The sequence below is a fragment of the Callorhinus ursinus genome, unplaced genomic scaffold (genome assembly GCF_003265705.2).
Source record: "Callorhinus ursinus isolate GAN/ISIS: 27379988/994484 unplaced genomic scaffold, GSC_fseal_2.0 scaffold20, whole genome shotgun sequence".
Lineage (NCBI taxonomy): Eukaryota > Metazoa > Chordata > Mammalia > Carnivora > Otariidae > Callorhinus > Callorhinus ursinus.
Genome location: NW_027397082.1, coordinates 8,661,135 through 8,683,542, shown reverse-complemented (window position 1 = coordinate 8,683,542; position 22,408 = coordinate 8,661,135). Strand labels below are relative to the sequence as shown.

General features: G+C 37.4%; 1 protein-coding gene across 7 annotated transcripts in view; it reads left to right on the top strand.

The window, feature by feature from the left end:
• Positions 1-22,408, top strand: part of VTI1A (vesicle transport through interaction with t-SNAREs 1A) — a 364,802-nt gene that overhangs the window by 187,551 nt on the left and 154,843 nt on the right. The window lies entirely within an intron of this gene.

Genomic DNA, 22,408 nt, shown 5'->3' with positions numbered 1-22,408 from the left:
GTCAGCAGGGTTTCTGTAGGCTTCTATTTATATCAAATAAACTTCAGATATTCCAGAACGTAGACCGCATCTGGCCTCATTTTTGAAGTGTCCCTCTAGGAACATTTCTAAAATAGTAGATTGTTCCAATTTTTTTCCTAATGAGAAAAATCCATGTGTTCTGTAATTATTAATAATAATGGCTTCAAATAAATTATTGACTGGTTGCAACGGAATGTACTTTTGAGCAGCTGAGGAGCTCTTTGGAAAAGAACTCCAATTCCCACTGCAGAGTGTCTAAGTTGTTCCTCTGACCCACCTACTTCACCAGCTCCACCAGCTAGCAACCATCCCAGGCAGAGTTGCTCAGGGGTCAACAAGGGCAAGACGAGACAAAGGTGAAGGATTCGTAGTTCAAGATTATAGTTGACAGTTGATAAAAATTTAAAAGGAGTTGATGATTCATCTATTCTTCAGTAGAAGAATTTGGGAGCTTTTTTATAAATTTCAACAAATTCACTATACTGGCTCATACACACACACACACACACACACACTCATAAGCATACTATCTATATATCTACTTCTGTAAATTTATATAGATATATTCTGTAAATCTGTCTATATGGAGATAGAGATGCCAAATGACTTACCATTTATGAAGAATTGTATGGGTGGGAGAGTGAATGATGTTAAGGTTTTCCCTGCCCTCGGGGAGTTCCTTACAGTTTGGGAGGGGAGGTGGCCATGAGCCCAGTCAGTCATTGTTTGATAGATATACATTGTGTGCACAGTACCAGGCACTCTCCTAGGCTCTGGGCATAGAGAGAACAAAATCCCAAACCCTGGGATATGTGCCATGATACTGGTACAGATAGTGAATTGATCTGAGTCCAGAGGTGGGGGAGGCATTGCCAGCAAAGTTGATCATGAAAGGCTTCTAGGCAGTGGCGATGTGGGAACTGTACTTAAATGTATTTCCCCATGCCTAAATCCCTGAGCATGTTTTCTCTTTCTATTATATTACATCTTGAGACATGTAAGTCAGTGGTCATTTATAATTTTTTAAATATCTTGTGATTTTGTAAGTAAATCTTTAAAACTCCAGCTTTACTGAAAATAGTCCAAGATCATTTACTATGATTTAAAGTATTCATAAAGCAAGGTGATTATTACTCTTGAGACCATTGTACAAAGCCCTGAAGTGTGTTAGACATAGGCCAGAAACCTCTCTCCTTTGTTATATCTTATGAGTCTGTTAGGTTAAAAAAAAAAAAAAAAAAGGCTATCCTTTTTGGCTATTCCTGCTCTATCTTAGACACTTGAAAAATAGAATTTTATGTGCACAACCTAAGGGGAGTCTCATTGAGGAATTCTCTTTCTGTATTGCGTATGCTACCAAAGACTTAGAAAATCAAGAGAAAAACAGACCAAAACTCTTTGCTTATTAATGTACACATCTTCATTTTCCTGAAGTTGCATAACTAACTAAATTAGGGCAATGCTATTAACACTGCATCTCTGTTGACATTGAACATTGCATAGCTGGAAAGAAAGGGATGCATGTATTTTTTCCATTTGCTATTTCAATAGTCTAAATCGCAGTGGCAAATGAAAATACAATTGAATCTCAAGTGAATGGCCAGAAACACCGTATATTTTATGAAATATGGCAGCATAATGAATAGGAGGTAAAAAAAAAAAAATGTCCTCGCTTTCAAGTCCTGATGGTTTTGATGTGATTGAATCATAGTGCATTCTGTTTGATGTCTGGGCTTTGCTATTCAGATACACTGCAAAGTATGTGCATCACCCTCTCTGCAGAGTGCACCTGGCAACCCGGCACGCATGTAGTTTGTTTTCCCCGCACCTGCAAGGAACATATATATTCAGAGTCAAATTTAAGTAGGAGTATTTTAATTCTCCTAATTGTGATAGATTCCCCACAAAGGGAAAACTATCAGTCAGGTACAAAAGAAACTGCTTAGGATTTGAAGGAATTTGACAATTTTGTTGTAGTTCCTAGCCTGGCAGGTGGTAATAATGCCGATGCCAGCACTGTCAAAATATGAAAATTAAAGTGACGATGGGTTTTAATGAAATCCATTTGACAAATATAATTAAGGTGTTTTAATATGAAGTCCTGTAATAAAGACTACCGGTGGACTCCCTGAGGTCCTGACTAATTGTGTAGATTGCTTTTAAGCTTTGAATAGTTTTATTGGATAATGAACTGTTAAGAAGTGTTAGATCTTTCTTAAGCAGAATTTGGTTTGAAAAAGAAGAGGAGAGACAGGCCTGAGGTGTGGCATTTTAAACATAATTAGAAGAGAGATTTAAGTTAACATCTTTGATCTTGCTGTCAGTTTTTGATTAGAGCTGTAAATGCTTTAATCAAGTGTAGTGTAGTCATTACATTTCTAACTGTTTTTTAAACTGCAAAATTACTGAGACATTGACATCAATTTTAACACATTCTGAAAATTTGCAGCAGAATTGGGTTTCTCTATTGAGTGTTTGCAGTAGAATATCTGATGGTACTGACTTGCCAACCTTAAACACAATAGCAAAATTATACTGTGGTGAGGACTAGTTTGATTTTGGGAGTAGGTAGACATAGCAACACAACAGTACAATTACTTGATATTTATTTTGCTTTCTAGGAATGTGCTTGCAAGTTGAGAGCACTCACCATATGAAACTATCACCTTAAAATGTATAGATGAGTAATAACATCAAACTTCAGCTGAGGATCTTATTTTTTTTATTTGTGTTGTTTATAAGAGTACTTTATAATATTAAGTGTTCTTAACTTTCACTTTTAAAGAACCATTGTTCACCTAACATCTCACTGTGATCATCCAATGGCATGTTGGGTTTTTATTCCTATGCCTGGTGGGTGCGTAATAAGTACAAAGTAAATATTTGTTAAATGAATGAGTAATCAGTTCACAAGGCTGAGTATGTAACCTACTTGAATTATTTTCTCAAAATTAAATAAAATTTGAATAAGTGAAGCATAAGGAAAAAGAACATTTCCTTCTGCCACCTGTCTCGACCCAGTTACTCATTATAGGGTATAAATGGGTATAGATTTGGTATTTCTGACTGGTTTCAGCTAGCATCGCTAACATGATGAGTTAGACTAGTGCTATGTGGGATTCTCCTGGGTGGAAATCTGCCTCCCTAGCATTTCACCCACAATTGCAGAAGTGATAGGGCTATTTTAAGGAGCCATGCCCCAGGGCCATTCATTGACTCTAATAAGAAAGAGTCCACACTGATTACATGGTCTTGAACTTTCTGCTTGTGTATTATGTGTTACAGAGGATATGAAATGAAGAGTTAAGAAGTCTGGATTCTAATCCAAGCTCTGCCTGAGAAGGCATTTAGGAAAATTGCTTTCCTCCATGTGATCTAATCCAACCCCCAAGTGGAATAAAAAACTTCTAAATCTCTGCGGACTCTAGAATTCTGTTGATCAGTGTCTAGCTCTCTAAATGAGTCTCTACCACCTTTATTTTTTTAGCCTTTCTAACTTTTTATGTTCTCCACTTTTTACTTTTCCTTGCACTCCTACTTTGTTTCTCTTGACTTCCCACCATTCATCCATCCATCCATTTATCCATCCATCCATCCATCCATCCATCCATCCATCCATCCAAGAAGTATATGTTAAGCATCTGTTATGTGCCCAGCATGTAGAAAAGAAACAACACCAAGTAGCAGTGTGTTGCTTCTTGGTTACCTGATGCGAGAGATGGAGAGTTGAGTAGATGCCAGAAGTAGGGAGTGGGAGAAAATACTGTCTTTTTATCATCCATTTTGATTTATGTGCCACTTGGTGATAGATATATGTTTATAGTGGGACCAGATGGCTTTCAACATTTTTACCTGCAAATACTGCTAGAAATAAAACTGTTCTTGTAGATGAACCAATTTACCCAAACCACTGTTTTTATTATTTATTGTTTACAGTTTTATTATTTATTAGTTTCCAGTAAGTATGTCCATTCTCAATCTGAAGCTACAGTGAAAAAACAAAACAAACAACAACAACAAATAGGAATCATCGTTTCCACAGGTCCTTACCTTTGTCCTCTAAGATTTGGAAAGAAATGTGTTGCACAGTAGAGTATCAGTTACAGTTAGGTTGTCAGTAGACACTCAATTTTCAAATTATGTCAAAAGATATCCAATCATTGTGAAGCAGATGATTATGGGGGGTTGGAGGCAGCCTGGGATGGAAGTCATGAAATGTAGATTCTCGGAGACCTGCAAAGATGATGAACAAATTAATTGAGTCAGCACATTTGGCACATTCCTCTGTTTAGCACTTGTCTGTACAAGATCTTTCTTAAGCAGAATTTGGTTTGAAAAAGAAGAGGAGAGACAGGCCTGAGGTGTGGCATTTTAAACATAATTAGAAGAGAGGTTTAAGTCTTGTGCTTTGCTCTAGTGGTGGTGATTCTCATATCATCCTACCCCACAGAAGCATGAGCTGCTGCCTGTTGGGGGCATGCTTTATTTTTCTTTGTATCTTCACAGTGCCTGCCACATAACCGGTTCTCAGTAATGTTTATTGAACCAAATTCTCGTCCTACCTCTGATGTCAAATTCGTCTCCATGGGCAAATTGTTTAATCTTTCTGGGAGAGTTCATCACGATTTCCAAGAAGAAAATGGGTGGAGCATCCACGGACAAATGAAAGTGATACAGACTTTTCCTTTACCGCCATGGGCATATTGTAAACTACTTAACTCTCCAGCCCACTCCCAAATGAAATAAAGATTCTCCAATCTGACCATGGCAATTTTCACTTTCAGAATATTTTTCAGTGCTTTGAAATTGTGATGAAAGACCCGTAGAATGGGGAGGGAATGTTTAGGCGTGATCCCTTCCGAATCCATAGATACAATCAGTCAGTCTGCTTAAAAAATCAACACACTCTTTCCCACTGTATTAGATGTTCTTTTGAAGTCTCTCATACCAAGCTCTGACCTCATTTCTCAAGATGTATCCACATTTTCTAAATGGGAGATTTCGGCAAACATAAGACAACCCCAAATACAAAATATTTTTGAGTGTTGTTTCCATTGAACACTTAAGGTCATCAATAAGATAAAGTATGATATGTGTACTATATAGTATTAACCGGCATTTCATTAAAATTGTCAAGACTAAAAATGGATTTTCCTCATAAGTTACGTACAGATTCATTTATCGCTATTGCAGAATGTTTAGGATCTCACATAGAAACTTTTTGTAAAATAATTCCCATATGACACATTGTCTCTACATTGTTTTTAGAGGGAACAGTGAGCTAATCTATGCAGAAATTACACATCTGGATTGACTTGTAGCTTCTTAGGAAAAAGTAAAAAGATTTTCCACCTTCATTGGACTCAGGGTTTAAGAGTAAAAATATGAGAAATGAAAATCAGCTCTGACCATATTCATTCTCATTCCATCTTGCTCTCACTCAGGGAAGAAAGTTAATGGTTTGTGCCTACTGCTACCTCTGTGAAAGTAGAGAATTTTGGAAACTTGTCAGAAGATGCTATTTATTCTATGCAGTGGCAGTCCTAGGACATGGCATGCTTTTTTGTTACTGATAGCTTCGTCTCTGGGTTTCTGAGAAGAATTCTGGCACTAGGCTCAGTGCGCCAGACTCTAAAATGAGTATCATCCGCTATAAACACCTTAAATTCTCTTTTGGGTAAACCAACATTGAAGTTCATGAAAACCTTGCAGACGGTTCAAAAAGAGATGCATTTTCTTCTGGTACTGAAGAATCAAGAATAATTTTGAATTCATTCTGCCTTATTCTGTCTCACTTTTTTTAAAGATTTGTTGTTGTTATTCTTTTGGTAGGAGCCTTAAACATTCTCTCTACTCAGCAGTTTCTTTCTTTCTTTCTTTCTTTCTTTCTTTCTTTCTTTCTTTCTTTCTTTCTTTCTTTCTTTCTTTCTTTTTTTCTTTCTTTCTTTCTTTTTCTTTTCTTTCTTTCTTTCTTCCTTCTTTCTTTCTTTCTTTCTTTCTTTCTTTCTTTCTTTTTTTTCCGGGATTTTGAGCTTCTAACTTTGTAATACATTTTTTTTTTTTTTTAAATAGGGCATTTGCTTTCGAACAAGAGTTTAGTAGGAGCTAAAAATCCCTAATTAACAATTCTTCAGCCTGGATGAAATGTGTAGTGGGTTTGAGTTTGTCAGTAGGTATAATATATACCTATTAAATACTTTGTTTAATCATCTACTAAGACTTTGAGACTTCTGGTTTTACTTGCTGTATAACACATATTTTATTTGTATTTAGATGTTTGGGTGTGTGGAGTTTTTTGTAAGGCTTCAGTCACTTTTCCTACACCTGAAGAGCAGAATGGGATTTGCCAGTGATAAATGGGGAAGTTGACTAGCTAACTAATAAAGATTTGTCTTAATCAAGTATGATTTGTCAGAACAGGAGCGCACTGGGGTCAGGGCGTGCGCAATGAATTATACAGCATTCACAGGAGGAAAGGACCCGGCAAGCGACCTCATAAATATGCTGCCATTCCCCACTGCTAATTCGTATTCAAAGAGTGCTCTGCACAGCCATTTTTAGGTTGCTGAGCTGTTCACCAGCTTCCCGAGCTTTCTGTTTGTGTGGAAAAAAAGAAGTTTCCTTATGTTTTGGCATCATCTAGGTTCTCAAGGTGTATCAGTCCCCCAAACTGGATTGATACTGATAATCTGAAATGTGACTATTACATGACAGTAATATTTATTTAGTGCCTACTATGGGGTCTGCAACATACTATTTACACAGCAGGGGAATGCAGATGTACAAGATACACTCTCTGCTAGAAGAGGTTTTAGAGGCTTTCTTATAATCCTCTTTAAATATTGTCTCTGTAAATTCAAATATGGCTACAAAAGGAGAAGCCATCTGCCATCACATTAAATATGTCCTCCCAGTGAAGATTTCCAAAACTGAAAATAGCCCTTACTATTTCCCCAAGTTTGGCTTACATTAAATCCATAGAAGATATTTTCTTGGGTTTCCACGAAGCTTGACTTTCTAACCCATGTTTCTTCTCTTCATATTAAACATAATTTTAAATACTGCTCTGTGACTAAAGCAACATTCAGGGCCAACTCGTCTGTTGTGCTCAGCTATATTTGGGATGATGTCTTCCTTAGCTCTAGAAGGTTGACATGAGAGAACAGCCCTGACTTCAGAGTTTCTCTTATGCTTAAGTGACCTATTAGATGGTTTTCAGATGAGATTATAATCATGACAAAATAGTTTGTAGTATCTCAGTGTCTAAATTGGGTAGAAAAGATATTGACATCCTCTTTTAACGACTTTAGTAGTTAATAATCTGTTTCTTTTTGATGAAACAGATGTCTATATTAAAATAATAATAGTAGTTGGGGCGCCTGGGTGGCTCAGTCCATTAAGCGTCTGCCTGCGGCTCAGGTCACGATCCCAGGGTCCTGGGATCGAGTCCCCCATCGGGCTTCCTGCTCAGCGGGGAGCCTGCTTCTCCTCCTTCCATTGCCACTCCCCCTGCTTATGCTCTCTTGCTCTGTCAAATAAATAATGAAATCTTTATAATAGTAGTGACAATAATAATTTTTAAAATTGTTTGACACCAGACTTATATCAAAAAAATAAATAAATAAATGAACTTTGGACTTCCCACTTTCAACAGTGCTTCCTCCAAGAAAGAAAAGGTTGAAAAAGAGAGTTGGGAAGGTCCACTTTCTCCATTCCTGCTTTATCACAGGAAAAGTTTTAGCAATAGGTGTGTTACTCGAATTTTTCCTGAAACCTCCTTAGAACCTTGGCCTCAGCCAGGAATGGAAAAGGAGCACAGTTGTCTGATTTTTGATCTTTCAGAATTTGCCACAACTCCCAACAGGACATTTACGGTGGAATGTAGTAGAATGTGGAGAATTCTGTAGTGATGGATATTTATTTGCTTCATGTAGGAAGAAACCCACCAACTCTGTGAATCAAAGCTGTTATTAAGGGGCCTGGGAATATGGTTGAGCTGGTGCTTACTTAGTGCAGTGTCTGAACTCCAGTTAGACAACCCTCAGTGAAATCAAAGCCTACCACCCTCGAGAGTGATGCCATGAAGATATTCACAAGGCAGTGCTGGTAGATGGGTGTGAAAACAGACCAGAGAGATGATCCAGTCCTCAGAAACACATGATCAGCAGTCACTATTGTCTCGTCTCAGCCTGCAGGCACTGCACATCTCTCAAAGCACAGAATGCACACAATCCTGGAGAGGAGTTGGAAACCCTGAAGTGGAGGGGGAAAGAAAGAGTTGGAAAAAGAAGCTAGCTGGGAAGTAGACCATATATGATGTTCTTGGGCCTTAGAAAACCCATCGTGCTATTCTTCCTTTCAAGTAGGAGTCATTTTTAATTTTTTAAATTTGTCCTTCTATTCTCATCCTTGTAATTGATTTATGACCTTCAGGAAACCATAAAACATCTAGCTTACCTTTTTGTTCTGTGTTTGTCTGAAGTGTTGCTCCATATTATGAGGCCAGAATGCCTGTGATGTTGGCCTTTTCTGGGGTGCTGAAAGCACATGTGTTGCAGTGGCCACAACCATCGACTTGGGGATCAATCAGACATGGTTTTTGTGGTTGGGTTGGGTTTTGTTTGGTTTGTTTTTTTCCAAGTCTAGTTTCAAAAGGATTAATTCTTACCAAGCAATTCTGGATGTGCAGACATGGATTTGGAATGCTGGCCAACCTTGGGCAAATTACTTTAACCTCTCTGAGCCTCAGATTCCTTGTCTATAGAAGGGGTTAATAATAATCTACTTCGTATGGTGGTTGTGAAGATTAAATGCAGTATCTGTCAGGTGCTTAGCTCAGTGTCTGGCATACAATGAAGCAGTCAATAAATAGTAGCCCAAAATAAAAAACTTTCCCTGGAGGGAAACATTCACTGCAGTATTTTACACACAGCCTGTAAGCAGTAAACTTTTGTTGGGTATATATTGAATGAATGAAGTCATTTTTCATCACCAAGGGTTTAAGCCTGCATGCCTTTTTCCCTCAAAAATGTCCTATCTCAACTTGTTAATACTCTTACATGGAAGTTTGGTAAAGGACTCAATTTTAGTGGTTCTCTAACAGAGCCTATTGAGGTATAATTAAAAATTCTACTTAGAATTATGCTAATAAGTTCAATATACAGCCTTGCTGATGAAGCCTAATAAATTCTCTATTGTATTTAGAAACAATAGTAACTTTGTTTTACTCTGTATTTTAGAAACTCCCAATGTCATAGTGCTTGCTAAGAAAGGCAAACAATAGTACACTATTTTTTAAGGAGTTTTACTAAAAGAAGTCTCTAAGTGCATGCTTCGTTATATACTATCCTTGTAAGGTCAAACTGGTGTTTCAGTTTACAAACTTGAATGATTCTCTACTGTTCTTCACCTGACATTGACCAGCAGTTACCATCTGATGAGCTAGATTATCCAAATCCATATTTATTTAGCCTTTTCTTTAACATCAGAAGGATAGCATAAATATTAGAAAATCTTTAGCTCCCTCATATATCATTTATTTTTTTAGGAAGACAATAATTTAAGCTCAGTTTGTATCTCTTATCAGCCATACATCTCAAGTTGAGAAATAGTACTAAGGTCACATTACCTTAAAACTCTGCTAGAATATATCATAAAATCATCCATCCTTTTTCTGTTCACTGATTACCTTGAGTTTCATTAATTTCTACCTCTCTAAATGTCAGTGTCTAAAATGCAGGGCCTTTCTGTTTTGGAGTTATTCAGGAATAAAATGTGTCCCTCCTTTTAGCTGCTTCATGATATAGTATAAATTCTCCCCCTTACATTTTAGAGTCCTCTGTAGATGGCTCTGGATTACTTCTGTGTGTTTGTGTGTGTTTCAGTTAAACTTTATTTACAAAAACAGACCATGGGCTAGATTGGCTGAAAGGCCCTTGCAGATTTCTACTCCAGAATAGTTGTTCTCAAAGCACAGTCTCAGGGAACCAGCAGCATCAGCATCATCTGGGGACTTGTTGGAAAGGCAACACCTTGGGCCCCACCCCAGGCCTACTGAATTAGAAACTATGGATGTGGGGCCCAGAAATTTGTGTGTTAACCATATGGCTTACTTTTGTTTATTGATTGATCTATGACCCATCTTCTTTCACAAAAAGAAATATCTTACCATAAAAGATCAGGCAAGTGTGCCAGGGGCAGAAAAAAATTCACCCAGGACAGAAGACAGAAGCCAAGAATTAAAGGGAAGATTTGGGTGAGGGCAGAGGGTGGAGGAGGGATTCACTCTATGAAGAAATCCTAGAGCAATGCTCTAGCAATTAAGGATTAAGCTCACCCAGAGTTTCCTAGGATTCAGGCCAAAGAAGAAACTATGTTGGATTACGCAGTTTATATTGTTCCATAGTACAAAATTAATTATTTCCTGTACTGTCAAAAAAATCGGAAAGGGGAGAAAGTGTGGGGGTGGTCTTTTAAGACAAACCAAGTAATGTAATGAACCTTATTCTTGAAATCAGCTTCACTAAAACAGCATAAAACATTCCTTGTTTCATAATTTCTTAAGTAAATCTCATGAGTACCAAAGACCCAGAATTGAGGGGGTAAATTCCCTATCGGAGCCAAATATATAGCGCTAGAAAATGTTGAGGAATAAAAGCTGGCAGTCCTTCACAAAGAGTTTAACATGACTTCCAGAAAATTTTAAGAATATAAATGTCTGGACCCCATTTCCAGGGATTCTAATTCAGTCAGCCTAGAATGAGGGCTCTACAACTCTGTTTATTTCAAGTTCCATGGATGTGTCTAGTCTAGAAACGGAGGAGCATACTACCAGATTGCCATTGACTATCCCCTTTAAATTTCAGTCATCACCCACAGGCTTTTGAAAGAAATAAATGGCAGAAAATTCAAAAATGAGAGCACTGGCTGTAAGCTGGAAAGTGGGGGTATTCTCTGTTGTCAATTGAAGAAAGACCCCAGTGCTATAGATCCACGATAGCAAGTAGGCCTTATCCCCTGTGCCCACTCTGATCAATTGGAGTTGATTGCCTGGAGCGTTGCGGAGAGAGAGATAGTTACAAGGCATGTTCAGGGGCAATGTGATTGATTAATACTATCTTCCAGGTGTTTGGTATCAAAGAGCGGCAGCCCGTATGGAGTACGTTTGTTGACTTTGCTCTCATGGACTAGATATGTGGGTAGCAGAAGTGACACTTTGTTGAAAAATTAAAGAAACTGATTTTATCCCTCTGAAATTTGATTTCCAAACTTTAATCATTTAATTTCTAAGCCACCTTTAATGCCACTCTTCTCATTTGCTCAATTTTTCCCCATAAATGTCCAACATGATTTCCTGCCTGTACCCTTGTATCAACCTTGAGTGTTGATCAGGGATTTTAGATCAAAACGTTGTGTTTCTTAACGCTAAAATTCAGCAGCATCAGTGTTCAAGGCCTTGTCTCTGCCTGTACCCACTGTCCTGTGCTAGTTCGGATTCAGTAACTTTCTTTTTTCCTTTGCTCAATATATCCATGCTCCCTCCTCCTATTTTAACCTATGTGTCTGGCTTTCAGTGTGCTCAGATGAGTCAAGATATGAAAAAATACTGTATAAAATATGACATTTTAATTTATAAATCAATGAAAATGTTGGTTCCAGCTTTAAGTTAAGGGATAAATTAGATTTTTTAAATATGTAAGATATATAAGAAGAAAACTTTTTCCAGGTGAATTCTGAATATTTTCTGTGAATCAAAAATGGCTCTGCAGCCTTGTACCTCATACCAGAAACAAAAATTAAATCAAAGTGGATCAAAGACCTGAGTATGAGAACCAAAACTATGAAACTCTTATAAGAACACATATGGATTAACCTTTGTGGCCTGGATTTGGCAATGGATTCTTAGATATGACACCAAAAGCACAAGCGACAACAACAAATAGATAAATTGTACTTCGCTCACATTTAAAACTTTTGAACACCAAAAGACACTATCAAGAGAGTAAAAAGACACCTACACAATGAGAGAATATATTTACACATCACATGTCTGCTAAGGGTCTAGTATCCAGAATATATAAAAAAACTCTTACAGCTTCCACAACCAAAAGACAAGCCAACTTAAAAATGGACAGAGGATTATGAGTAGACATTTCTCTAAAGACGATTCCCCAAATGGCCAAAAATCACATGAAAAGATGCTGAACATCATTAGTCATTAGGGAAGTGCAAATCAAATCAAACAATGAGATGCTACTTCACACCTACTAGGAAGGCTATAAGTTTTAAAAATGGAAAATAGTAAGTGTGGCCAAGGAGAAATTGGAGCCCTCATACATTGCTAATGTGAGTATGAAATGGTATAGCCACCGTGGAAAATAGTTTTGTGGTTCCTCAAAAGTTTAAATACAGAATTACCATATGGTCCAGCAATTCCTCTCATTGGCATATACCCAGAACAGATAGTCGTAGAAATGCTTGTACATGAATATTCATAGCAGCACTATTCACAAAGTAGTAGAAGGTAGAAAGGTACAAACAACCAAAATATCCATCAGTGGATGAATGGGTAAACCTAATGGTTTATCTGTACAATGGAATATTTTTTCAGCCATGAAAATGAATGATATCTGCCACAATATGAATGAACCTTAGAATCATTAAGCTAAGTGAGAGAAGCCAGTTCATATTTCAAATTGATGTGACATAAGTAATTTTTAGTATTTAATCTGAAGATCACAAACTATGTGTGTCTATTACTCGTATATTTATATATTGACATACATCTATTGCCACATACCTGAATCAAAAGGAAAGAAATGATTCCATCCTTCAGGCCATTTTTCCCTTCTAGCTTCAGTTCAAATTAAGGATAAAACTAAGACCAGAAAAAAAATATATCAAGAAAAGGAATGGCAGGGCCAAAAATTCTAGTATCATCTTTCATTCACATATGACGATTCTGCGATTTTATCTGCTCCAGATTCCATTCCAAAACAGTGAGTGAAGTGTTCTCCTGTTATGCTCTGAACATAGGTCTGAAGCCAATATGTTTTATTCCATAAATGTGTACTTGTGTGGGTGTTGGGGGGTGCAGAGGAGAGAGGTTGGAATGTCATCTCCCAATTACCTGCTTTTCACAGCAAGAATGAGCAATTTAAATATATTAAATTTTCCACCTCCGAGATTCATTTCTTAAGAATAAAAAAATTCAGGGGTACCTGGGTGGCTCAGTCGATTAAGCATCCAACTCTTGGTTTCAGCTCAGGTCATGATCTCAGGGTCCTAGGGTCGAGCCCCACGTTGGGCTCCCCACTTAGTGGGAAGTCTGCTTGTCTCCTTCTCCCTTTGCCCCTCCCCCCTGCTTGTGTTCTCTCTCTCTCTCTCTCTCTCTCAAATAAATATATATTTTTTTAAAAAAAGAATAACAAATTCACTTGCCAAAGTGAACAGAGAAGAGAAATGGGTCAGTGGGATGGACATTTCACAATTCTGTATGAGAATTGGCCCCTTATTTTTTAAAAGAACAGGAATATACTGAAGCCAAAAGGTTTGGATAATTATAATACCTTTTTGCTGTTTGTATAATTTATAAAGAACAGAAAGTTATTTCAGTCAGACCATGAAATCACAGCACATTTGTCTGTAGAGTGCTATGGCTCTTGTATGGGAATGATGTTTGAGAAATGTAGAGACTGTCTCCTGTCCCACTCTTGCCCAAGCTATTGGAAAGGGCTTTCTTGGGACTGACAATTTATTTTATTTTTTACTTTTTTTTTTTTTTTAATTTCAGGATAGTTAACATACAGTGTTATATTAGTTTCAGGTGTATAGTGTAGTGATTCAACAATTCCATACATCACCCAGGGACACTGACATCTTAAAAGTGTACCACAGCATTACTGTTCCTTATCACCAACACTGTAATGCATTTTGGACTGGACATTTTAAATACTATTTATTTATTTATTTATTGCCACAAGGATCAGTGCATAAGGACTCGGGAGGCTTGGGTCATGGTTGCAACTCTATTGGCAGTTAGCAGTGTGACCTGAATGACCTTCACCCCCAAATCCCTGTACCCTCATTTGTTCATCTGTGCAGTTACTTTTTTTTATTTTTTATTGTTATGTTAATCACCATACATTACATCATTAGTTTTTGATGTGGTGTTCCATGATTCATTGTTTGTGCATAACACCCAGTGCTCCACGCAGAATGTGCCCTCTTTAATACCCATCACCAGGCTAACCCATCCCCCCACCCTCCTCCCCTCTAGAACCCTCAGTTTGTTTTTCAGAGTCCATCGTCTCTCATGGTTCGTCTCCCCGTCCGACTTACTCCCCTTCATTCTTCCCCTCCTGCTATCTTCTTCTTTTTCTTTTTTCTTAACATATGTTGCATTATTTGTTTCAGAAGTACAGATTTGTGATTCAACAGTCTTGCACAATTCACAGCGCTCACCATAGCACATGCCCTACCCAATGTCTATCACCCAGCCACCCCATCCCTCCCACCCCCCACCACTCCAACAACACTCAGTTTCTTTCCTGAGATTAAGAATTCCTCATATCAGTGAGGTCATATGATACATGTCTTTCTCTGATTGACTTATTTCACTCAGCATAACACCCTCCAGTTCCATCCACGTCGTTGCAAATGGCAAGATCTCATTTCTTTTTATGGCTGCATAATATTCCATTGTGTGTATATACCACATCTTCTTTATCCATTCATCTGTCGACGGACATCTTGGCTCTTTCCACAGTTTGGCTATTGTGGACATTGCTGCTATAAACATTGGGGTTCTGTGCAGTTACTTTTAAGGCTTATATTTCTTCTAAAAATCTGTATATCTATGACTATAAATTTATAGAAAGCGACTGTAGTTTCAAGCTCAATGGCTCCCATCAACAAAAATGTTCTGTGCACCTGCATGTATGTCAGGCATTGCCTCTGAAAATGGTCTCAGACTAAGAGGAATAAGAAATGACCTCATCTTTAGAGAAGGTTATAATCTAATGCGGAAGGGAGACATATAAGCAAGGAGTCACAAACTCAGATTCCACAGCAGCAAAGCAGGAACATAAATGAGTGAAAGGTCAGATGGGGAGGTGGCAAAGCCCATGGTATGGGGCTCTTATACACGGGACAGCTGTATCTCAGTCCCAGCCTGTTTACCATGTGGGAATGGGGACTCAGGGTTGCCATGAATTCCACATTTCAAAAGAAATTAGAAGGCCAGCTTTTTATGTGAAGTCTGTTTGAAAAAATGTTTTGTCGCTAACCAGTTCAGAAGTGTTCCATGAAAGCAAGACATGTTTGCTGGCCACACAAATTCTGCGGGGGTGCCCAATAGTGACTTCTGAATAAGTGGATAATTAGAATGTTATACATTCTGTGATAGAAGCGGGTGTAGTTCACAAAGGGTGTAGATAGTGATTAACTCTGCCCATACTGATTTCTAAAAAGGCTTTCTAATTACTTTCCAGTCACTTGTCATAGTTTACAACACTTTTTGGGTTTTCTTTGAGTCATTCATTCAACCTAGAGATCTGGATGATGCTGAACAGGTGTCTGTTGTCTGCTAAGTAAATCCATGTTTAGCAAATTCCACAAGTGAGACTTTGGAATGTGTTTTGACAATTTTACCCATTCAGGTTTTCTGCTGCTTCATCTCCTGGCTTTTACATTCTTTATTGAATTGTGAGAAAGGGATGTCCTTCCCACTGCTCTGGTCTTGTTTCACAGAATAGAACAGATTCATCCTCATTTTTGAATGGAGCTGTAATTAACATGGCTCCTTTTGTTTAGCGAGTTCAGTTTACATAGTACCTGCTCAATTCCAAAGCATCATTATTGGTGGTACAGCAATTCATTGACAAATGTCTGAGGGCTCTGGGAATAGTGTTTGTTAATTATCTGCAGCAAACCAGGTAACTGAGGGGAGGTTCCACTCCTCTGACTTTGATGAAAGTAGTGCTGATGATTTTTTTAATTGCTTAATGATAGATTTGATCATCTTAAAGCAAAATAGAAGACATACTCACCTGCTAAGGAGGTAATATTAAATCGTAATTGCTAAAAACTTGGGCCATGCACACTCTTTTGCTGTATGTCTATTAAGAATGCATAAGCTTACCTTCAGTTTATATGAATGTATAATTTTCTGTAATAGTGTCATCATCCAAGTGCTTGTAAATATTTTATACTACGTAGTAAATTCGAATGTCCTCAGAGGCCCAACAGGCTACTGTATGAAGCAGTCCACTGTTACAGACATGGGCAATCTGGAGAGTGTATGACTTGCTTAAAAGCATTCAAGTTTGAATTGTTTCTTGTTTTCTTTTCTTTTTTGGGAACATTGCCAGGGTTGGGGTGCCCTGGGGATGAGAATACATCTTTGGGCCTGATTTGGCCCTTGTGCTCTAGTTTTGTTGTTGTTGTTGTTGTTGTTGTTTTGCATGCTTTATAGAGAAAAAGAGGTATTAGGATTTTATAGATCATTGAGTTCTAATATTTTAGAGCCACAAGGGGCACTGAAGATTATCCAGTCTAAGGCTGTCATTTTTACATTTAAGGAAACTGAGGCCCAAAGAAGGGAAATGCTTTACTAAAGTAAAGCTCAAATGGCTACTTCTTTATTTTCTTTTAAGTGGGTCTTAAAGATGGGGGAATTGGGACACCCTTCTAGAGATGGTATTTCCGTCTTATCCATTATAATAACCATTAATCCAGTGTAGTTACTGAGCACTTGAAATGTGACTAGTGCCGGAAAGGAACTGAATTGTAAATTTAATTTTAATATTTAAATAGCTCCATGTGGCTAGTGGGTACCATATTGGACAGAGAAACTTAGGGATTATAATTTTCATCCCTAACTTATCAGTCTACTTTAAAGAAATAGGCTACTTCACATATAACTTAAAAACCAGTCAGCAGTATACTCCTATTTATTCTCCATCCTTTGTGCTCTGGTTTTCATATATTTAAATCTACATATGTTGTTATTTTTACTTTATTTGGAGTTCTGTAGATCCAGATTTCCATCTACTGTCATTTCCCTTCAGCCTGAAGAATTTCCTTTAACACTTCTTGTAGCTCAGTTCTTCTGGACGATTCTACCAGCTGTAAATTATCTAAAATTATCTTTATTTAACCTTACTTTTGAAGGATGTTCTCACTGAATACAGAAGGGTAGGATGACTTCTTTTCCTCCCAGCACTTTGGGATGTGGCTCCAGTGTCTTCTTGCATCGTTTTCTGATGAAAATTCAACCCTCATTCTTATCATTGCTACATGTTGTTTTTCCCCCTCTGGCTGCTTTTAAGATTTTTTATTTATTTTTAGTTTTTAGAAATTTGACTATGATGTGACCAGGTGTGGTTGTCTTTGTATTTATCTTGCTCAGAGCTTGTTGAACTACTTTGATCTGTGGATTGACTTTTTTAAAATAAAGTTTGAAAAGTTTTGGCTGTTATTTCTTCAAATATTTCTTCTATTGTTTGTCTCTGGGAATCTCTTTTTCTGGGAATCTAATTGTATGTGTGTAAAACCACTTGTTATTATCTCACAGATTATTGATGCTCTGTTCTTTTTTATTTTTATTTTTTTTCAAACTTCGTTTCCTCCTTTAGTTTGGATAATTTCTATTAACCTGTCTTAAGTTCAAGGACTTTCTTGTAGAGTAAAATGATACTCTATTTGGTCCACCCAGTGAATTGGTTTCAGATGCTGTTTTTTTTGTTTTTATTCTCAAATTTCATTTAGTTCCTTTTTAGAGTTTCCATTTGTTTCCTAAAAAACCCATCTCTTCACCTATTATGCTTACCTTTTCCAAGAAATTCTTTAACACCATTACGATATTTGTTTTAAAATCTTTATCTGCTAACTCTAATAAATAAGCCCATCTGTTGGTCTACTTACATAGGCTGTGTTTTTACTTTATTATTCTCTTTCCCCTCTTTTCTTGCATGCCTTGAAATATGTATAGTATTCTGGACATAGTGTGAAAAGGGACAGTAGAGTCTAAATTTATTTTTCTCTGAAAGCATTTTATCTTATATTTGATCAATGGACCAATCGGATTCTTTCCAAAATTAAGTTGAGTTGGTGTTAAGCTGAATCTCTAATTAGATTGGATTTATCTGAGATGAGTGCACCCCCCAACCTGTGTCTAGGCTGCTTTTTTTTTTTTTTAATCTTGTCAGTATTTGATCTGGGAGTGGGTCTGCAGTATTCGATATTTTTGGTTCATACTTGGGCTTAACTCCTGGCAGTGTCTCAGAATACAAACACCACAAGAATATGTAGGAATACGGTGTCTGAATGATTTCTCTTCATCCCTGAGAAGTTTCTCTATGGCAATCCTGTGCTTAAATCAGGCACTCACCCTAGCTATGAATATTGCCATAGCTCTTTGCTCACATATAAGGTGCTTGTTTCTCTCTAGAATCTATCAGAGCTTCCTTGCATATACTGGACTTCCCCACACAACAATGGTAATTATTGTGTCTGGGTTTTTCTTGTTTCTATGAGACTCATTTACATCTTTCTACATCCTAACTGGAAACAGAAGTTCCTCACGTGTCTTGAATTGTCAAATAATGAAAGATGGTGAAAGAACTGTCTTTTCCATTCCCTTACTTTTCCAGGCATCGGGAATTCAAAAGACTCTTCATGTCTGAGTAACATCAATACTGAGGATAAACTACCCCACTCAGGGCATGATAGCAGAGTCAGTGTCTAAGAAGGTGTGCTAAATGCCAAAGAATGGCTGACCCAAGCACTCCATGAGCTGTTCCCTCCTGGGAAGGCTATATGTGACTTCCTTTGCTTTCCCAAAGCAGTACTTTTATTAGTTTGGTGGTCAGAAGTTCCAAAGTCAGGTCCAAAATTCAGTACTCCACGTTATTAGGAAATATGTTTTGTGTTTTTTGGTGTTCTGCAGCATACATATGAAAGCACATTCTTCAAAAAATAGCTCTTTTATGGTATTTCTATGCAGTCCTGCATTTCAGTGAAGTCCGTATCTGCACCACAATAGCTGGATAATTATGAATACCTTTTACCTGTTACTAAAATTGCTAATGAAATTTTGAGTGCCAGAAAATAACCTTACCTTATCTTAGTTCTTTAAAGAAGGCTCAACTGGATGTCTTCACTTTTTAAAATAATTTGCTGGCAATCACATCCTTAAAGTTTGCAACAAGAGAGTTAAATGGACATGTGATGAAAAATAATTTTTTTCTGGTGAGTGCACTATTTATAGTATAATGGCTAAGATTTTTTTTTAATATTTTGAATTTATCAAGGGAACATTTTCTGATTAATTATATTTGAGGCTCCTTCCCTTTCAGTCATGTTTATGTTTTAACATGATGTGAGCCTCAGTCAGTTCTCCTTTCATATGAAGAATATTTTAATCTGCTCATCTCCAAAATACAAGTCCAATAATTATTAGTTAAAATTCATTCATGTCAGTCTTATGATCGTTCAGGTGACATTATTATTTTGAATGAAGGGCAATGATGCTTTCTGTAGCACAGGGTCCTCAAGCTAAGTCTTATCTTTTGTGATGCCAGGCCAGTCCTCAGGAAGTGTCTTGCTAGATTTGCAGCTTCCTGCTTCTCTCTTCCTTGATGAGGCAGGAAAGTGAAGAGTGCCTGGTGTGTCTCTCCCAACCCCACCCCAAATATACTGAAAAGGAGAGGAAATGTTAGCAAAATGCATTCTGCCGTTTGTAACCCCCCCCCAAAAGGGGCCATAGACCAAGGATATGATTCATTCTGGATATTGTGAAAACAAAAACTCACTTAATGAGTTTGAATGCCATACTCCCAGGATAATTCCCAGGACCTCTGTGGGAAGGATAGAAGAAGAGCAGGAAGGAACTTTTCTTTCCAGGAATTCATTTGTCATGCTCATACTGACATGTAGAATTCCAGGATACAGCATCGGTTTTGATTTTCTTCTATGCTTCCCATTGTTTCTTACTCTCAAGAAGATCCTCACAGTCAACAAGTGCAGTATTTATAAAATTTATGATTTCTCAAGTTATTTCAGTGGAGGCAGCATGACTATTTCCCATTCTAAAGGCACTGTGAAAGTTTAAAGATCTGAAAACTCTAAACTGGGAATATCATATCCACACTGGTTTAGGCCTACGAGCTTGTGTTCTTTCTCTATTGGAGTTTGGTGAGTGCTTACACCTTCAGTGAAATTATTCAAGAAAAGTAAACCTAACAGTGTTACTAAGTTTTTTAATAAGGTGATCCCTAAATGTCTAATACTAGTCTGCCCAAGGAGAGTCTGTTTTAAAAAATAATCCTTTCCAATTTTGTTTTGTTTTGTTTTGATTGGAGTAGGGGAACACATAAGGAAAAAAACCATACCAAACTTTGTTTGATGAATTTCTCCTTTCGTTCTATAAGTGTAAGCATTTCTAATATGCTTGGCCCAGACTTTGCTTTACTGGGGCATTAAAAATGAAGGTAGCAAGTAAGAAATGAAAGAAAGAATTCTGTTTCCAACAAATGGATGGCATCTGTGTATTAAGACCAAGACGTGTGCACTCTTCCCAATATCGCTTCTCTTGCCAGATGGGTTAGGACTTCGGATGCTGAGATATTTCCCAGGAGATTGAGGGAGTGATTTAACAACTCCTGGAAAGGCCTGAGCTCTTTACTGCTTGTTCTATTGACTCCTTCAGTAGCAGACTATGGATCCATTCAGAATAGTTTTTCCCCTAGCAAACCTGATAGAATTGTGGATCTGTTAGCTGCATTCCAATGTTGACTTCTCCAATGCCCCACTTGATGTGCTCTGAGAGCAAGAATAGACACAGACCTCTCATGCACCTCACATACTCCTTTCATGTACTCTATTTCCATCTCTCATTGCTTCCTTCCACGAGCACTTACTGGAAACATTATGCTGGTGACAGGCACAGTGATGATAACCTATTTCCTATTTGTTTAAAATTATTTATTAGAATGCCATTAATCTTGATAGGAGAAAATATTATATAAGTAGTATTTTTCTGAAATAGAGTATTGATGGTGTCTCTAGATATTCAAGATTTTGAGTTAAAATGAATTAAGATTGCTTAATTATGGTGCTTAAAGGAAGTCAGTGTGATACTTAATAGGATGACAAAATTGAATATTATAGTTCATCTGCAAAAAAGAAAAATTCAACTCTAGTTGGTTTTTCCTTCTTCATTATTGGTATCATCTTCTACATTTATGGTGCCTCTACTGGGAGCCACATATCTTATCCAAAGTACCTTAAGGATATATTGAATAGAATTAAAAAGAAGCTAACATCTGTCTGAAATGAGATACTATAGTAGGAAGGTACTCTACTGGAAAAAATTTTCAGAGTTTGTATAGGTATCAAAAATACATTGATGCTTTTGCGTTTAAGCGTTTTTTATTGGATTTTTTATCATGAAAGGAATAGACAGTCCTTTTTCTATTGTGCCATGAAAGACAAACTTTAATATAGCATTTGCCCTTTGGCTGCCAAATCTTCACTATTAGCACAAAAGTTCATAAGTACAAGGGCTTGATCTTCTTTACTGGCCATGTCCCCAGCATCTACACTGAGCACAGAGTAGGAACTCTATGATTTTTCACTGAGTGCATTGGTTCCCATGTATTATGCAATTACATGCATTTGTATGATATTCCTATAGCTTTCAAAACAATTTTCCTAAGGTTCATTTGACTATAACCACAATTTTGTGAGGAAGGTAGCACAGATATTTTATTTTGGTGATACCCAGTTCCAGTGGGTTGTAGCTGACCTAGGATGGGAGAGGGCCCAGGTCATAACAGTCCTTTGGTTCTTTATATTGATCATCATCATTCAATAAATGCTTCTTATTGCAATAGGCCAGTCACTATGTTAAGTATTCTAACTGAATTATTTAACCTTTGCTCCAGCCCCTTGACACAGAATGATCTTCTTTCTATTTTAGAGGTGAAGAACTAAGGCACGATGAAGTTAGGTAACATATGCAAGGTCACACAGCCAGTAAGCATCGGCACTGGGGATTAGGCTCACACAATGTGAGTTCCCAACCTAAGCTCTCAATGTGGCCTAACCACTGCCCGACAGTTATTAGGATGTCCCTCTAAAAAGTTTGTTAGTGTACATACTTGAGCCAAATAACTACCATGGTGATTTCCTAATGACTTTATGAAATTATTTGCTGTCATTGTAATAGATGCTGGTTGAGTGTTTCAATACATTTATAAGCCAAAGATAATTGTTGGTGTAAGTTGTGGGTAGAGACGAACGATACAAAAGAAAAAAAAAAAGAAAAGAAAGAAATGTGTGCATGTGGTAGTTAGATAGGTTGCCAGCATTACAGGTGAGTCAG